This window comes from Grammomys surdaster, unplaced genomic scaffold, assembly GCF_004785775.1.
Source record: "Grammomys surdaster isolate TR1022 unplaced genomic scaffold, NIH_TR_1.0 255, whole genome shotgun sequence".
In the NCBI taxonomy this organism is placed as follows: Eukaryota; Metazoa; Chordata; class Mammalia; order Rodentia; family Muridae; genus Grammomys; species Grammomys surdaster.
The window spans coordinates 9,221,507-9,239,317 of NW_021604696.1; the positions used below are offsets into that span (position 1 = coordinate 9,221,507).

At 47.2% G+C, this 17,811-nt stretch overlaps 1 protein-coding gene across 1 annotated transcript in view; it reads left to right on the forward strand.

The window, feature by feature from the left end:
- Positions 1–4,065: 4,065 nt before the first annotated feature.
- Npas2 (neuronal PAS domain protein 2) overlaps positions 4,066–17,811 on the forward strand; it is a 177,736-nt gene continuing 163,990 nt past the window's right edge. Inside the window, exon 1 of the mRNA XM_028775394.1 lies at positions 4,066–4,104. The gene's annotated coding sequence lies outside the window, so the exon portion shown is untranslated. The remainder of the gene's footprint in view (positions 4,105–17,811) is intronic.

The window sequence follows — 17,811 nt, forward strand, 5'->3', positions numbered from 1 at the left end:
GTGCACCGTCCCCTCAGGTGTGTTAGCTCTGTCACTGTCAGACTCCTCTAGCTCTGTCTTCCTCTCTGGGTCCTGCCCTCCATTCTACAGTTGATCTAACTGGGCAGGAGCATTCAGTGAAGTCTAAATGACACTAGGCTTGGCTGTGCCTCTGTGTGTGTCTCCTGCTGACTCTGAGGCCCCCAGGGGACTTCTAGTGCATCCACCCTTTGCTCTTCTATGGTGCTGTTGTAGGACCAGGGTGCCTAACTCTCACCTTGGTAATTTCAGCACAGGGTTGGTGTGTCCAATTACTTCCTTCATGGCTGTTCATAAATTCTGGCTTCTGCATCTGTCACTCCTAGGTTCTAGGGCTTCTTCCTCCTTCCTCTCAAATGATCCTCCTTCTGCAGGGTTTGCCTCAGACTCTTTTCTAGCAAAATGCTATTTATTCTATGCAAGCAAGGCATGGTATAATATCCGATTTTTCTTTTAGGTGGAGAAAAATTGATGTTCTGAGGTAATTGCCAACAAAGAGGCTTCTAGCTATTCATATACAAGAGCCTTCCCACCTGTGACTAACTGGAAACGTGTGTTATTCTTTCAGAAGCGTCTCTTTGTTTTTTACTGTTTGTTCTAAATCTGTGCTGCAGTATGTCTCAGCATGGGTCCCAAGCCCTAGGCTAGTGCTGAAATTACAGTAGTAGCCCACATAGTCTCTCCTGATTGTTACTGAAAGCAGACACCAATAGCCACCCAATACCTATGCTGAGAAGTTAATTATATTGGTATTTCTAACTAGGATACGCTATAGATTTGACATCCAATTAGACCCAATGGGATCTTTGGATGATTTTTTTTTATATTTTGAAATATTGGTAATTAATGAAAATTTACATCCATTTCATGCCTTTTGATTTCTTGAAAAATATCTAGGGTTGCTTGGGAATCATTGAAAGACTTGATCAGCAAAAGCAAACTCCTTTAAAGAATTGATGACTGGGACCACGTGAGAATTTTCATCCCAGCAATGCAATTTTGAAGTGCTGCATTTGATCCAAGCCACGCACTTTCAGTAATGCGTACCTGATGATAATCTAGCATGGCTTTGCTATCTTGTGGATGCAAAGTCCTAGCACTCAGCCACCTTGTCCAGGACGCCCATTCTGAGTTCCTCCTTTGAACTCCTGTAACTCACCCTATGTAGCTCTGTCTATCCGTCTCTCCGATTGTAAATCTCCTGTGTACACAAACCCTCTCAATGTCCCACACAGGGCTCTGGAAGGAAGTTTATGATCAAATGTGCAGAAAGAGCAGGAGGCTCTTCTTTGCAATGGGAGGGAAAATAGATTTATTTGGGGACTCCATTCTCCACTCCACTCAAAGTCCTTCATGGGTGAGGTTTGGGATAAATATCACATCCACATCCACACCATCTCCATAATAAACAGGAAGAAAAAAGGAAGACTCCTCGCAACCAATAAGAACAGGACAGGGAAAGTACTTGGTACACTACAGACTTGTGTTAGTAGGCCCTGTCAAGGTTCTTAAAAGATATCCCAATGGGTTCTCAAAGTTGCCAGAGGGAGTTGGAATCTCTTTCAAAGAAAATTTTTAAAAGAAAGGAAGGAAGGAAGGAAGGAAGGAAGGAAGGAAGGAAGGAAGGAAGGAAGGAAGAAAAGGAGGCAGCTCTAAATTCTTCATTAAATCCAGTTAGAAATACACAATCTCATCTTGACTAGCTATTAGCCATAGCCACCGTTTTAAGGCACAGTAAAAGCCTGTTTGCCTAAAGGAAAAGGACTTGAGGACAGAGAGAAAAATAAAGAAAATAAAATAGCTTCCTACTTCCCTCCTCTAGTTGGAAAGGGGAACTGCAGACGAACAAGGGGTCAGTCAACCTTCTCTTCCCTCAAAAGCCTTCAAGTCAGAAGCGAGCCTGAGGATGTCAGGGTTTGCAGGATGCTCAGAGTTCTGTGCGCCTGCTTATTTTTCAAAAGGAGAATTAGACAAAAATAATACAAATGGGAAATAAAGAGAATGACCTACTTTACTCTGGGGGTTGGGGTGGGGGAACCTCTGTGTGAATGTTTTCATCTAATTGATGGTGTGTAGGGCTGCACGACCAAATAAGGCGTCTCTGTTTGCACTGGAGAGAAGAAATCCAGGCCCAGGCCCTAGAACACCATGAGTCAGGACTGAGGGTAGTAGCTCTTGGAACTAAAGCCTCTCAGGAGCTCAGGAGACCCCTTCTGGACACAGACGCGCGCGCGTACACACACACACACACACACACACACACACACGGGGGAGGAGAAAGGGGAAGGAGAGGGAGAGAGAGAGGAGAGAGGAAGAGGAAGAGAGGGAGAGAGAGGGGAGACAGAGAGGAAGAGAGGGAGAGAGAGGGGAGACAGAGAGGAAGAGAGAAGGGGGGAGGAAGTGCAGAGAAATACAGAAAAAGGGAGCCAGTGGGGGTGCTTTCCTTGTTGAGGCCACTTGCTGGAATATAAGATCTAGAAGGACCGGGGAGAGCTGCCAAGACAGAGCTCTGCCCAAGGAATCAAACTCAAGTGGTGTCATGAACCAGGTGACCTTTGTGCACCTGGCACCGGGGACAAGGCTCCCCTTTTTGGGCTGGTCTAGTTAGGTGCCTGCCTGCCTGCCCTGATCTCCGCTGGAGGGTTCGTGTGGGTTTAGGTGAAACCTTTGAGCTCTTCCGCAGGACTAGCAGTCTCCCCAGCACCCAATTCGCTCTCAGAACTCCCTAAGCCCTAAGCGTGTCTAACAGCAGGCCCTGGTTCCCCGGACACTGTCTGCACATCTGTCTTGGCTAGGGGTTTGCAGAAGCTTGGTAAAAAGGCTCCCTTGTGTTCTTGTGAGCGCCGCTCTCTACAGCTTCTTTTTCTTGGATTCTCGCCTGTCTCCTCCCACAGGAAAAAAAAAAGGTCACGTATGTTTGGAAAAATATGTAGGTCAGTGGAACATTTCCTGCACTGGTGCAAAAGGAGAGAGGGCAATGGGGGCGGGGAGGGAGAGGCCCGGCGCTGCTCCGAGGGCGCCTCCTGGCCACAGCCCCCGACCTGCCGCCCTGGGGTTACAAGGGAACATTTAGCGAGTTCTTGCCGATCCTTGACCCATTTTCCGGACCAGCTAAGCTCGCCCCGGAGGAGGCACGGAGTATTCCTCCCTAGCAACCGCAGCTGTCTTCCAGGAACAGCGTTGGCTCTCACATCCCAGGACCCCTCTTCTCACCTGGTGTCCCCTCACCCACCCATCCCAGTAACCTGAGTCACGGAAGCACATAGGCCTGCCCTTAGAGGTCGGTGTGGGCCAGGGGGACGAGACATTTAGGTTCTGGCAAACACCCCCACCTCGCAACAGCACCGTAGCAGTGGGCACGGCGATGATTCCCATTTACCCGGGGCACGGGATTCTTTGCTGCCCACCTAGTGACAACTTTAGCGGGACCCCGGCCGACAGCTCCTCAATGTCAAGCTCGCCTCCCCTCTTCCCGGTTCCACGCTAAGCAAACCTCGCCCTTCCACCGCGCCCAGTCCGGCCCAGATTGGCCAGACCCCCACTTCGATTCCCCCCAAGCAGCCCCGCAGGTCTAGCAGCGGCCCTGGGGAAGCACCGGTGTCTGCGTCGCCGAGCGTCGCCGGAGGGTCGCAGGGTCCGCGTCCCTGCGGCACGCGCTGAGTGCGCGGCTCACACTGGGTTTGGACCGTGGGGGGGGGGGGGGGGTGCGGGAGGGAGCGGGTAGCCGCGCGAGCCTGGAGGCTTAGGAGGAAGAGGAGGAGGAGGAAGGAGAGAGGGAGGAGGAGGAGAGGGAGGAGAGGGAGGAGGAGGCGGCAGCGGGGCGGGGAGGCGGCAGCGGTCCCCGGCTCTGCGCGCCCAAGAGTTTGCGGCGCGAGCGGCGGGCTTTCCCGCAGGACCGGAGGGATCCGCGCAGCGGCCGCGGAGCCCCGAGACCCCGGCGGCAGCGGCGAGAGCAGCGCCTCCCGCCGCCGCCCGGGAGAAGCTCCCCGAGCCCGCCTGCCGCCCCAGCTCCCCGCGGCGGCGGGAGGCGCGTCTCCCCGGCCCAGTCGGACCCGGCCTGGCGGGGCCGCTTCGGCCCGCAGGGAGGTAAGAGGCCACCGCGCCTGGGGACGCGCGATCTCTAGTGGGTAGACGTGCGCGTGGCTCGCGGCTCTGGTCACCTGCTCGCTACCGCTGGGGACGCGCGGGGCAGGGAGGGACGCTCGGGCGCGACACCGCGCGAGGCTGCGCAGCGCAGGCACCCGGGGGTTGGGGCGCGGGGAGGTGAGTCCTGCGCACTCCGGGTCCTGCCGCCCCAGGCATCGGGTCCTGAAGACCGCTGCAGCCAGACGGACTGTGGGCTCCCGGAGCCGCTCGCCAAGAGAGAGGACTAAGCACCCCGAACCTCGGGATTCGGGGGTCCTCAGAGGGTACTAGAGGGATACTGCGTGCCCGGACGGAAGCTTTGAAGATTGTCCGCTGCCCTTTCAGAGCCCCACCGCAGGCATCCCGAAGCGTAGGGAGTGCAAGACTCCTGGAGAGTGCGGTTGCCTGGCCGGGCCCCTAATGTCAGGGGGTTCCTGGGTCTGACTTGGCTTAGGGCCGAATTGGAAGCCAGGTCTTGGTGCTTAGACAGCTCTGCGCTCCTGGAACTCCCCGGGTTGGATGATAGAGCATTGTTTTAGTGGGAGGTGTGCCCCCTCCCCAAGCAGAGGAGGGGTGCACCCTTGACTTTTCTAAAAAGCCACTTAGGGTGGGAAGCAGGGGGCAGGGACAGGTACCAAGAGGCTCAATTCAAAGCCAGCCTCTCCCCTCTGCCCGCCTCTCCTTAACTGCTTAAGGTAAGAAAGTTTGTTTTCGGCTCTGTGGTTCATGAATAATTAGTAACCAGTTTTGTTGACAAGGCAAGATGGAAACCTTAAGTATACACGCGCATTTCCACGGACTCTAGAATCTCCTAAGGTTAAATCTGGGAGTCTTTAGTTCTTAAAGTTGTAAGCTGTAGCGTTCAACAGGTGATACAAGGGTCCTAGAGGCCCCCCGCTTAGGGTTTTTTCTCTACCCATTGTGTTAGGATCTGCCCGGAGTTAGAGCTTAGCTTGCTTCTTTACAAGTGAATATTGAGTAGTTATTAACTGAGTCGGCGGAGACAGCTAGTCTGTCTCAATTACTAGAATTCTATTATCCTTAATAGGGTTTTCTTTACTAGGAGGGATTTCCCATTTGGACTTTCCAGGTAGTTAGTCCTGAAGCAGTTCCTGGCAGGACTCAGCTCTGTCTACACCTCCCTGTCTCTCTTTTCACAGTGAAGTCCCCATCCAGCGAACTGGCCAACTAATTATGGCTTGCATGAAAAACAGCCAGCCCTGGAAGGCACCCGTCAGACTCAAGAGCAAATACTGGCCTGATCTTCCTTCCTGCTGCTAAAATTTCTCTGAAGGAAAATGTTGCCAGAAATAACCTCCAATCTTTTTTAAATAACCCCTAAATAAATATAATCCCGTTTTTGAAAGAGACATTGTGATCTGGGCCACTATTTTACAAAGCAAAATTTTTTGTTACAGTCAAATATGAACCAGTTGAAGTACTGGCATTTCTCAGCAGTCTACTTGTTTGCCGTTTCTCCTCAGAAACCCCATATCTCTATTTATTTGCAGGTCATTCCACTGTGCAGATGTGGAAAATGTTTTTATTCCACCTACTCCCTAGAGTTACATCTTGAAGAATAGGAGAGGGTATACTCTAGAGAAAGTACATTATTAATAAAATATTACATACGCACGCCCAGGAATTAAACATGCCCAGAAAATGGAGTGAGAGATTTACAATTAGTGTGTTAAAAGGAAAATTTCCTGATATGATAGATGTTCACATGGTTACTGAAGAGATGACCTTTATATTTAAAAAAAAGTTTTCTTTTTAAAATGTAGTTATTTGTAACAATTTGGTCTCTGCTTTATATTTCTGGCTGTTTCATAATGAAAATGTAAAAACAATGAAACTAGTAAAACCAAATCACAATTTAAATTTATCATTTGGTAGCTTCTGTCTTAGGTCTTGGTAACCTATATTAGTAGTTGCTTCTCAAGCGCAAGGGTCAATGATTTTAAATTCTTCAGGTTAAATTAATACATGGGTATATATTCATACATCATTCTGGATATATATATATATATATATATATATATATATATATATATAGTGTTAGTGTGTGTGTGTGTGGGGGGGTGTACATATATCTCCAGAATTTTGCTTATAATAAATCCTCAGAAGCCAAATGGCTGAATCTTCATGAATCTTCATGTTCTAGTTTTAAAACAAAAACACAACGTGTGCTTTGTCCTGGATGCCAAGAGCCACCTGTGAACTTTCCACAGGCTGTTCTGACTGATCCCCCTACAGGCTGCAAGGTCTACCCCCAGCAGAGGTCAAATTGTGAAGGGGTTTGTAAATAGCCTAGTGAGTCAGTACTCTTGGCTGCTTTACTCTAACAGTTTAATTGGCTTCATCATACCAAGTGTCTAATGGACCTTCACATTTGCGTAGTGAAAATGGTACTTGAAGCCGCATTGGCTCACAAGGACGTTTCATTAGCATACCCTTCCCCCGCCCCACCCTACCCATCCTCATGCTATTTGTAGCAATGACAGGTTGAGGACTGTCACATCCAAATCTGTTCCTCTTATCTCCACAAGGGCGCATTCACAATAGATGCTCAATAAATAGGTATGAGAAACAAGCTGGAATGTCAGTAATCACTATCCAAAGGTTGGACGATTCTGAGTGCTAATGGGGTACTTAACTATGCTTAACTATGAGTAATCCTGTGTTAAGTCAGGTGGTGATTAATAATACCTAAGTACACGGGGAAACATTTATTGAACACAAGCATGTAACAGAGACATTTTCCACGCAGTCTTTAGCTAAGGCCCTGCTGTTTCTCACATTTTTTTTTTTTTTTTTTTTTTTGATTAGGGGCCTCGTGCTGTGTTAAGTGAAGAGCCATTTCTTAGATGGATTTCCCCTAGAGGCCACTTGAGTGTCTGCAGGTCAGGGTGTCTAGTTCCATTTGGTGATTCAGAACAGGAATGAGAGTTTCTTTTTTATTCTGGTGTGAAATAAACAGTGTGTATAGAGAGGTGGAAGGGGAGGGGCAATCGGAATGCAGTGAGTCACTGGGGCTTGGGGGTGGGGCTGTTACGCAAAGAGCCTAGTTCCGAAGCTTCAGTGCTACACACTAGCAGGCTCGCCAGCGTGCGCTTAATGAGTGTGTGCTAAACAATGGACTAAACAATACAACACATAGCAGAGACATACATGTAGGAGCCAGAGATGAGGAAGAGAGAACACCGGTTCTTTTAAACTGCGAATAAGGTCCTGCCACGCCTCTCTGCGAGGCTGTGGACCGGGAGGAGGAGCCTTGGGAGGAGTTTTCTGGGAGGGCTTCCTTGTAGCTGACCTTGTGCTGCTTTCTGAAGGGAGAAGCATGTTGTGACTTGGCAGGAAATAGAACACAGAGTTTAAAGTCACACTTGGGGCAGCCTCCCTCTCACCTGGATACCTAAGGCCAACTTTTTAACTTTTATAAGCCTAAAATACTCTGGTCAGAAAAATAGAGGAAATGGTGAACTGTCTTGCCAGGTCTCTGGGATTACCGATAAGGGATGTGTCTAAGTTCTAGCAAATTCGACTATTGTTACTATTGTTTCTGCTCCCATAGGTAACCCCTCACCCATATTCCTGTAAGTAACCCCAATAAAACTCATTGGTTCACCAAGTTGGAATTTGGTGGTATCTGTACTGTGCTCTGCCGTGAGCCCCATACCTAGAGTGGGTAGATGTGTGTCTGTTACATCTTCCCAGGGGAAATTGGTCATCTGTCGAGCATTAGTGAATACGATATTAGTAAATGGAGAACATCTTAAAAATTATTTTTCTATTCATAAAAATATATCATGTAGATTTTGGAAGACAGAAAATAATGAAGTGAGAACACCTGTTTTTGTTTTTTGTTTTTTGCTTTTTGTTTTTTTGTTTTTCAGGATGATCTTCCTTTCGGTCTCTTTCCTAGAGTTTAAACTGTTTCTAGTAGACTTGAAACTCCCACAGTGTATCCGTCCCTTTGCTCATCTGGGACAAAGCACCCCACAGATACACCTTCTGGAAAGAAGGAGTTGTCACCACCTGAGGTGTGGTCCATCATGGTGGGATCCCAGTTCATGGAGAGATTGCCCATATTCTGGATGAGTCTTCACAGGTACCCTCAGAGCACTATCTTCAAGTCTAGTCAGGTTGACAATGACAACTGCTACACATACAGAAGATCTTACAGAAAAGATTTCAAATAACAGAATACATTTCAATAAACAGGAAAGCTTCTCTTCTCTCCTGGCGGCTGGCTAGCCACCATTTTCCATTTTTCGACTTGAAAGAAACCTGGCTTTTCACAAGAGTCGACTCTCCCAACCTGAGTCAGGACCTGAATACCAGTGGGCCTGTAGAACTTTACAGTAATTGGCTCAAAGTGAGCACTGGGCACTGCTCCTAGCCAATAAAATGTAAAGCGGGGTTACTTAGAGGCTTCTAGGAAAGTATCCCTAGTTCTTAAGAAGAGGTAAGGATTCTCTCCACACAATCCTATGAGGAAGTGCCCATTAGCTAAGTAATCACAGGCCCCTGGGTAGGTGAGGCCAGAAGAATGCAGAGGTGAAGACTGAGGTCTCCATACAGGAGTTTCCCCAGGAGATCCACTCTTAAAACCCTTACTTCTGTGTGTAGCAGGTTCAGTTAGGTTTCCTCTGAGTTGTAGCTAAAATCAGCCCGAGTGCCTATAATTCCCAACCCCTCTCAAGGGGAAACTACTCTTAACCGTGGAGCACGCTCTTGCTACTCATTTTGTGCATTTAAACAGAGGCACATATTTAAGAACAGAGCTCATTGTATAGATACTGCACATTTTACAAAGCAGCTGTATGGCATAGACAGCTTTTTTTTTAAAAAAAATCATCACTTATATCGACATTAGGGACCATATAGTATCATTCAGTGTGGCCAAAACATGGTATATCCAACCCATATCAGTTTATAGACATGTCATGGGTTTTGTAGGTCATGAATTCCAGGGAAAGGGTTTCTAAGTAAAAGGTGCATCTGTTTGGAACATTGGTAGATGCTGTCTAAGTGATGACTAACAATGGTACCCATACTGCCTGTCTGTGGGACCTTGGCAGTCTTGTTAGTGTGTCTTCACTATGCTGGGTATTACCCGACTTTCAAATCTCTTCTGTGCATGTTCCTGTGCGTGGAACTTATTTCCACCTGTGACTGGGGAAATGCAAATTAAGGAATGGGGGTGTGGCATGCACTGGCTGGGGAAGTGTTTCCCTTGTGTGTAAAGGTGTAAGAGGAAATCTTAGAAACCGAGGCTGTCTGTGAAAATTAAGTAGACGTGATTAACCTTGTACTACTCTTGGGAAATTCCTAGAAAACAGTGCTAGCGGGTCTCTAGTGTTTCCAAGAAAACCCCAAGGAAAGAGACTTCCAGGTCTTCTTCTCAATATGTAGCCCTGGCTGGCCTAGACCTCACAGAGATCCACTTGCCTCTGTCTCCAGAGTGCTGGGGTCAAAGGCATGTGCTGCCAGGCCTAGCTTTGCCCCTATGCACTTCTGCAAAGCTCTGCTGCTTCAAGGACCCATGGGTCTCTGCACAGTAGTACGATGTACTCTGGACTGAGTTTTCTGAAGGTTTGGTCGTCATTTGCAGATATTTTGTGCCCTCATAGCTACAATGACAGTTGCTGGATTCTTTGATGTTTTTCACTTCTGCCAGTGAAAAGAGAAGATAGAAAAGAAAATGGGACGGACCATAGACGAAATACATAAGGAATACCGATTACCTTCAGAAAAAGGCAGTCGGCAGAGTGGTGCTCTTGGTCTCAGGTGCAGTGGCCATACTCTGTCTTCTGATAGGGTAGGGAAAGGGGAAAGACAAATAGAGAAGCTCTCCAGGGGGAAACCGGCCACACGGAGGAACCTTCCCAATGAAAATGATCAGTAAACTCCCTGGGTGTGCCATCAAAATTACTGTGTGAATTCCAAATATATTGATATGAATAAAATGGTCACTGGACCATCTGCAGCAGCATGGCAGGCAAGACAGGAAGCTTAGAGATGACCAAGGAGGAAGGACATCAGTTTTATCAATATCTATATTCTTGGCATGCAAACGTGAATGTTTTTTCCTTCCTTTATTCTGGCTGGTTGATTTTATTTAAATCTCAGCAGTTTGTCGCTGGCTCTCTGGGTGGGGCTGAAGTGTGCCTCTGAGTCTTCTGCACCAACTGACTGGGCATTCAGTGTCACATAGAAACCCTCATCCGGTCTTGTGTCATGTCAGTTTCTGACACTGTAACGAAACACCTGAGACAAACTAGTTAAAAGGAGGAGAGGTTTAAATTTTTTCCGCTCGTGTTTCAAGGGTACCCTCTGGCCACCTAGCTCCATTGCTTTCAGGTTTATAACAAGGCAGATTGTGAAAGAAGGGCCAGGTAGTAAAAAAAAAAAAAAAAAAAAAAAAAAAAAAAAAAAAAAGATGGATGAGGGAGGTACACCCTCAGCAAGTAAATATTTCCTTCCTCCGGGCCCACCTCGTAAAAGTTCTACCCTTTTTCAATAGATGATGACCACACTTTCAGGATGTGGGCATCTGGACATATTGAGCATCCCAGCCATTGTAAATGCGTTCAGTCTTGGAAGTGCATGGTGTCCATTTCCTGTTGTTTTGCGAGACAGAGGTACATCTGGGAATGGGTCATAGTTCATCTCAGGTAAAGAGTTCACATCAGCCTCCTGTTAACAGCATCTGGGACAGGATGAGCTCCCTTGGAGCTGGAAAGGTGTTTTGGAGGAGTTATTCTGGAGCAAAGACAGGGGAAGCCAGGTCAACTGCCATGCCAACCCAACCAGTTGTTGTATACGCCACACTAATGCTTTTGTGTTCTGTCTCTGTCTGCATACTTTTCAATTACTGCAATAAGACACCATGACCATGGAAACTTATAAAACAATGTGATTAATTTGAGCTTATGGTTTCAGAGGACTGGAGTCCATGAAGGCAAACCAAATGTAGGGCAGCCAGAATAGCTGAGAGTTCACATCTTAACTCACAAGCAAGAGGCAGAGAGCACACTGGAAATGGTGCAGAGAGCACACTGGAAATGGTGCAGAGAGCCTGCACCCAGTAACACACCTCCTCCAACACCATGACATCCCCTAATTCCGCCAATGAGGGACCAAATATTTAAACACATGAGCATATGGGGGCCATTCTCATTCAAACCACCACAGTCTCTAGAAGACACAGCTTGTCATTCATAGGCCCTGCAAAAGAGGTCTGTTTCCCTGGAGACCAAGATCTAATAGAAGTAAGAGGAACATTGTTGAGCCCAAGTTTTGGGCTGTGTTTGCAATGGGGCTGAGAATGAGGCTGAAGCTTTAGACTCAGCTCCTGTGATGACTACAGATCCATGACAGGGGATCTGTTGTTTCTGTAGCCTCTTCGACTTCTTAGCAGCAGTCAGTGGGAGAAACTCAGTCAGAGCAATGAGCATGGCCACTGTTGTAGTTGTCTTCAGTTCTTTCAAGTCAGGGACCGAGCTTGTCATCCCATGCAAACGTGAGCTTCGCCTTGCTAACAGTCTAGGATAGCTGGCTCAGGACAAACTGAACTTTGTTCAAGACTAGGAAGACACTTCTGAGCTTCTTCTGGGGCTTGGGTCCTTCACCTTTGCCAAATCTCAACCTTTCATGTGGAAAGTCACAATGAAGTGGCTTTGGGTCACCTGATCTGCTGTCACAGAGATTTGCTGTTCTACTTTGTCTCCCGAAGCACACAGTTCTTTCCCATGCACCAGGCTAACTAACAGGCACAAAACAATTGCTCTCAGCATCCCTTTCAGAGAGCGTGGGGATTGTCTAGAAACTGGGCTTTAGAGACCAAGGTGATGGGACCCGCCCCTCCGTTACTGCTCATCCCATTTCTGGATTTCCCCTTTGTCACACACCAGGTCTGTTCTTTCACATTCATTCATGTCTCTGTGTGCTGGACTCTCAGGGCCCAGATCCACAGGTCCTGCTCCACCCTCTGCTCTCCCTGGAGAGTGCGCCTCCCCGTAGTGCTCCGGTGACACTCTGGAACACAATATGCAGTTCCTCGGATCAGGAATTTCTTCCACACGTGCCCATTTGACTCCTGCAGCACCAGCTTTAGCTCTGGGTGGATGTGAGGGTGTCCTGTGCCTCCAGAACCTCTTGAGGACAAGAACATAGGGTTTTTATATAGTGGTCGTTGTCATTGTTGTTCAAGATAGTCTTCTTTTATATAACCTTGGCTGACCTCAAATTCATGGTGTAACCCAGGCTGGCCTTGAATGCCAAGGAACAGGTGTGTACCACTATGTCTAGCAATCATAGCTTTGGTGTTGGAGAGAAGAACTAACTGACCCCTGCCAGACAGCAGCTGTCCCTCAGGGACATGACAGAAAACCCTCACGTTGATTCTTCTATGGGCAAAGAGCACTTTCTCTATCGTCCTACTTTGGACCAGTTTGGAAGTTATTCCTAATCACCTATGCCTTTAGAAACATTCCCCAACACTCATCTAGTAGGTCTACATGTTATCCTGGCCTGTCCCAACACTCACCTAGTAGGTTCATAGGATATCCTGGCCTCAGCATTGTTGGGTTTTCTGCCATTCCATACTGCATAAGCCCAAGACAGTTTTCAGGTACTACAAAGACGATGATGGCATTCTAGGCAGCAAGGTGACATGCTTGGCTTACACCACACGTGTTCAGATATATGTCGATTGACATACTGTGATCCCTGGTGCCCTTGGGACTCGGGGTAGCGGGCAGTTCCAGAACTCATGTAGGTACCAAAATCTGAGTCTATTCAAATTTCTTATATGAACTGATGTAATGTTTGCATGCAACCTGCACACATCCACCTGTGTACTTTCAATCCTGTGTGTGTCACTCATCCTCCCTGAGATCATGTAACTGCTATGCAGATCAACGTTATACTGTTAGGTCATAGCAACAAACACGCGACTCCGTGTTTAGCCGAGAAGATATTTTCCCAAATATCTTCAGTCTGTAGTTGATGTCATCAGCGGGTGTGGAACTGGAGGATGTGAAGAACAGACTCTATGTGGTCAGCAACAATCATCTGCCATTTTACCGACGCTCTAGGCAGCGGTTCTCAACCTACCTAACGCTAAGACCCTTTAACACAGTTCCTCATGGCTGTGGTGATGTCCCAACTGTTAAATTATTTTATGGCACTTCATAACTGTAATTCTGCTACTGTTATGAATTGTAATGTCTATATCCAATATGCAGGATATCTGTATTCAACCCTGTGAAAGGGGTTGGGACCCACAGGTCGGAAACCACTGCTCTAGTGGATTTCCTCTTTCGGGCTCCGTGCTTACAACAGCAGCATTCCCTCTCCCAGAAGCTTACTGCTTGCCAGCTTCAGATGAGGATGCTCTAACCACTTACTGCCTGAAACCTAGGAAGTAAGGAGCACCCTCTGAAGAGGCTGCCATGCTCAGATTTTACAAAGGGACTATTCTTCATGTGTTTCTCATTTCTATAATATGTTTCCACAAGGTAGCTGTTAAGGTGACCCCTGCTTGTTGTAGACAGTCTCCTTCTGTCTCGGCCTTCCTGTGTGTCTTACATCATGTCATCACTAACGCCAGTCTTCATCCTTCTTTGATACCTCTTAAGGTGATATCACTAGGATATACTGATTATTTTCTTTTTATATCTTTATCACATTTATTCTCTCTGTATATGTGTGTATAACACACACACACTTGTAGTGAGTTTGGCCTAATGCTGCTTGTACTCTAATGTTAATTTGGGTGCCCCAAAACTGTTTGCATGAGAGAGTCCGCACGGAAGACACTGAGGGGCCCTGACCGCAGTTAATTCTGATTTGGTAAATAAAGATGCCAGGAGCCAGTAGCAGGGAAGAAAAGACATAGGCGAGATTTAGGTTTCCCAGGCTTGGGACCATGAGGAAGGAGCAGGAAGGGAGCCACCATGCCTTAGAAGAGTGTGCAGGAGAGAGACAAGAGCCACCGTGAGGTAGAGTAGCAAGGAGAGCCCCATAGCCTCTGGGCCAAGAGAACATGGCCCAGAGGGTTGCCAAGTTGGAGCTAAGAGCAGCCCAGAGGAAGCATCATAAGTAATAACTTGGGTTATGGATGGGAAAGTAGATTCTAACAGCATAACACAACATATCTCCATCACTTAAACTTGTGACTAAGGACATACAAGTAAACCATCGCTAAACACTAAAAATAGAGCAGACCCAAGAGTATAAGAGACTCTGCTGTCTCCTCTCCCATGACACCATGCCTCCAATGTGGAGGTCAGGGGACAGTTTGAAACAGTTGTTTCTCTCCTTCTACCAGGTAGGTTGCTGGGATCTCAGGTCATCAAGCTTGGTGGTAAGTCCCTTCACCCACTGAACCATCTCTCTGGATCCGATGTTTGTGTTCTCTGATATCTCTAGTGTATATGCTTCAATTAGATGCCCATAAAAACATTCTTCTTGTCCTTGGGTGTGTCAGCATTGACCTATGACTTTGCTTTAAATCATAGCTTTCACTGTCACATGGGCCAGCGGTGCTTTTACATGGCTTAATGGAGACAGTTTGTGGCCCATAACTGAGAGCTTTGGCTCCTTGACCCTGTTGCTGTGACCAAGCAACCTTGGCCAGTCTCATACAGCTAAGAATCCTTTTGTTTTTTTAGCGTGCATAAAAGGGAGATAAAAATATATGAGGTTGAAGATCAGGAGCATAGGATGCTTACTATGGAGTTTCAGAAAGACAAGGAGGAGTATTGTTGGATTGCTGTTGGGACCCACTCATCAAGCCCCTGCACATGCAGTGGAGCACACCCCAGCCTCAAAACATTTTCTTCTTGAATGAGGCTCTTGTTTTCTTTTGTTTGTTTTTTTTTCTTCCCCAGACTCTGCACACTGTATGCACACACAATTCAAAGCGTAACGTAGCTCAGTGTTCTCTTGGAAGCTAACACAATGGGGAAAAGTGAAAGAGTCATAGTAGAAACAAGAAGCTTAGGATGTCTGGGCAGTTGCTTGAGGTTGCACCGTTTGCTTTCAAAGGCTCTTCCCATTTCTCAGAACAAAGTACGGCGATAACCTTTTGTGCTTGAGATTGCCATCCAAATCAAAAAGCCTCTGTGTTCCCCTGGGTTCTGAGTTTTATCAGTTGTGTGAGACTGCATATGTGTGGCAAACCTAACCCGTATTATTTTATGTGAACTTGATTTTTTTTTCCTAAAGAAGGTTGGTCTGAGATATTGAGTCTGAGTTCCTCCCACCCTGAGGGATCTCGATGTTTCTCTCCTGTGCAAGAATTCCCCAAAGAGCAAAATGAATTTTCATTTTCAGTGATAGCAGAAGTCTGGCTAATATGGCAGTCTGAAGTGGAAGAAAAAGACCTCAGTCATCACCTAGTAACACAGCCCGTGCTTCCCAAATGGAAATCAAAGGGGAACAGGGCCAAAGGTGCTAACGCTGTTACTGGAGCTTGTAGGTGGCAGTAGACCTGCCCATTTCTGGGTGGCACCAGGGTACTTTCCTGCATCTACTCAGACTCAAGGAAGTTTCTTCACCTGGAGAATCAGGGGCTTCTTTGGCTCTGGTTCCAGCCAGTCCACAGGACCGAGGCTTCCTGAGCTACAGCCAACTCCTGCACCACCACCCAGAAGCTCTGGTAGGGACAAGCTGTAGACAGAAAGGCCAACATTACCTCCTCTTATCTCTCCATGTGCTCGACACATGTGCTGTGACAAGAGTCTACTGAGATAAGGAAGTCAGAGTTTTGTAGACAAGGGAGAACAGGAAGAAATGAGGACAAAGCTGGCTCTGGGATATTCACACTCACTCAGAGACACTCCTGGCGATTAGTCACTGACATCCAACTTCTCAAATGAATAAAAAATGTATCTTGTGCCTATAATAAACAGTAAATATTTAATTACAATCCTGGTTAGTTTTGCTACCAACCCAACACACTTGGGCAGATGGAACCACAACTGAAGAATTGCCTCCATTGGATGGGCCTGCATGCATATATGTGAAGCATTTTCTCGATTGATTAAGGAGGGCCCAGCCTAGTGGGCAGCAGCAGTCCTGGGCAGGTAGGCCTGGGCCTAGTAAGAAGTATAGCTAGCTTACCATGAGCTTGAGAGTGAGCTGAAGGCCGTGTTGCTCCATGGTTTCTGCTTCAATTCATGCCTTGAGCTCTTGTCATAACCTCATTCAGTGATGAACCATTACCTGGAAGTGTAAGCCAAATTAACCCTTTTTTCCCAGGTTGCTTTTGGTCCTAGTACTTTTTCATATCAACAGAAATAAAACCAGGGACAGTTAAGCTTAAAAACTGCCAGATGACTGTACATCCTTTGGGGATACAGTGTGTTCCCCCCCCCCAATACGTTTATATACTGTGTGGGGGTCAGCTCTGGAAACAGCTTATCCGTCATCTCAAACAGTTCTCCCTGTGAGGAGAACATTCAAAATTCTCTCTTCTAGCTGTATAGAAGACTAGATGTTTTTTTTTCAAGGCTGGAGTGATGGCTCAGAGGATAAGAGTGCCCACTGCTCTGGCAAAGGACCAGTACCCACAACAGGTGGCTCCCAATCAACTCCAGCCCCAAGGAACCCAGCACCCTCTTCTGTAGTCACCTACCCGCCCGTGCGCACGTGCAAACGCGCATGCATGCACATGTACTTTCAAAAAAAGAATTCCATGCTACCTCGTCACACACTATGTGTAATAAGATACCAGGCTGCATTCCCCTGTCCAGCTGGAGTTTATCTTAACAACTTTCAGGAGATCTCGGGTTCATGGCAGAGCAGGGTTGGCCACAGGGTTCACACCTGCACGAGCTTTTTCTGGGCGGGTTCTTATCATTACTCCTTTGGCAGTGATTTGAGTAGACAATCCATTAGTGCCAGGGGTCACCTGGGAGAGGCGGAGCCCATGGAGAGAGGTCACTGTTATCACTTCCACATACATCTGACTGTCCTTTGACTCCCTGACAGTCTCTTGGGGGCAGTGTGGAGGCCCCAGAAGTGAGATGAATCACTATGGTAGAGTCACAGCTTGAATGTAGCCCTTTATTTTAAAAAGGACCAAAAATAGAATAACCAGGGTTTATCTACTTTTTTTTTTTCTGAAATGCCACCTCCAAGAAGACAGAGACTGTGTCTAGAATGAATAGAGCCTCCGAGTATACCTTCTTCGGCTTAAGCGCGTTTCTCAAGTGTATGGTAATTGGGCACTGCTGGGGGTGGGCAATTTGGTGTCCGTATGCCATTCAGCCCTGAGGAGGAGGAGGCTGTGTAGGAAAGGGTACAAAGGAGCTATGCTAGCAGGAAAACCTTTTTAGGGCACAATCATTATTCTGTTTCCTGCCATCTTTGAGTAGCTAACCTGCTTTTCAGATCGTTTCTCTGTTAAATCAGGACGCCCATTCTGTCACTCCTCATTTTCCCGGAATCAAACACAACTTCCTCCAGCCAGGCTCAGCTGCAAAGTCACTTGGAAAAAAAAAGTGGGAACTACATTGGGTACCATGTTTGTTGCGATGGTTTTTATATGCTTGGCCACGGGCGTGGCACCATTAAGAGGTGTGGCCTTGTTGGAGTAGGTATGTCACTGTGAGTGTGGGCTTTAAGACCCTGATCCTAGCAGCCTGGGAGAAA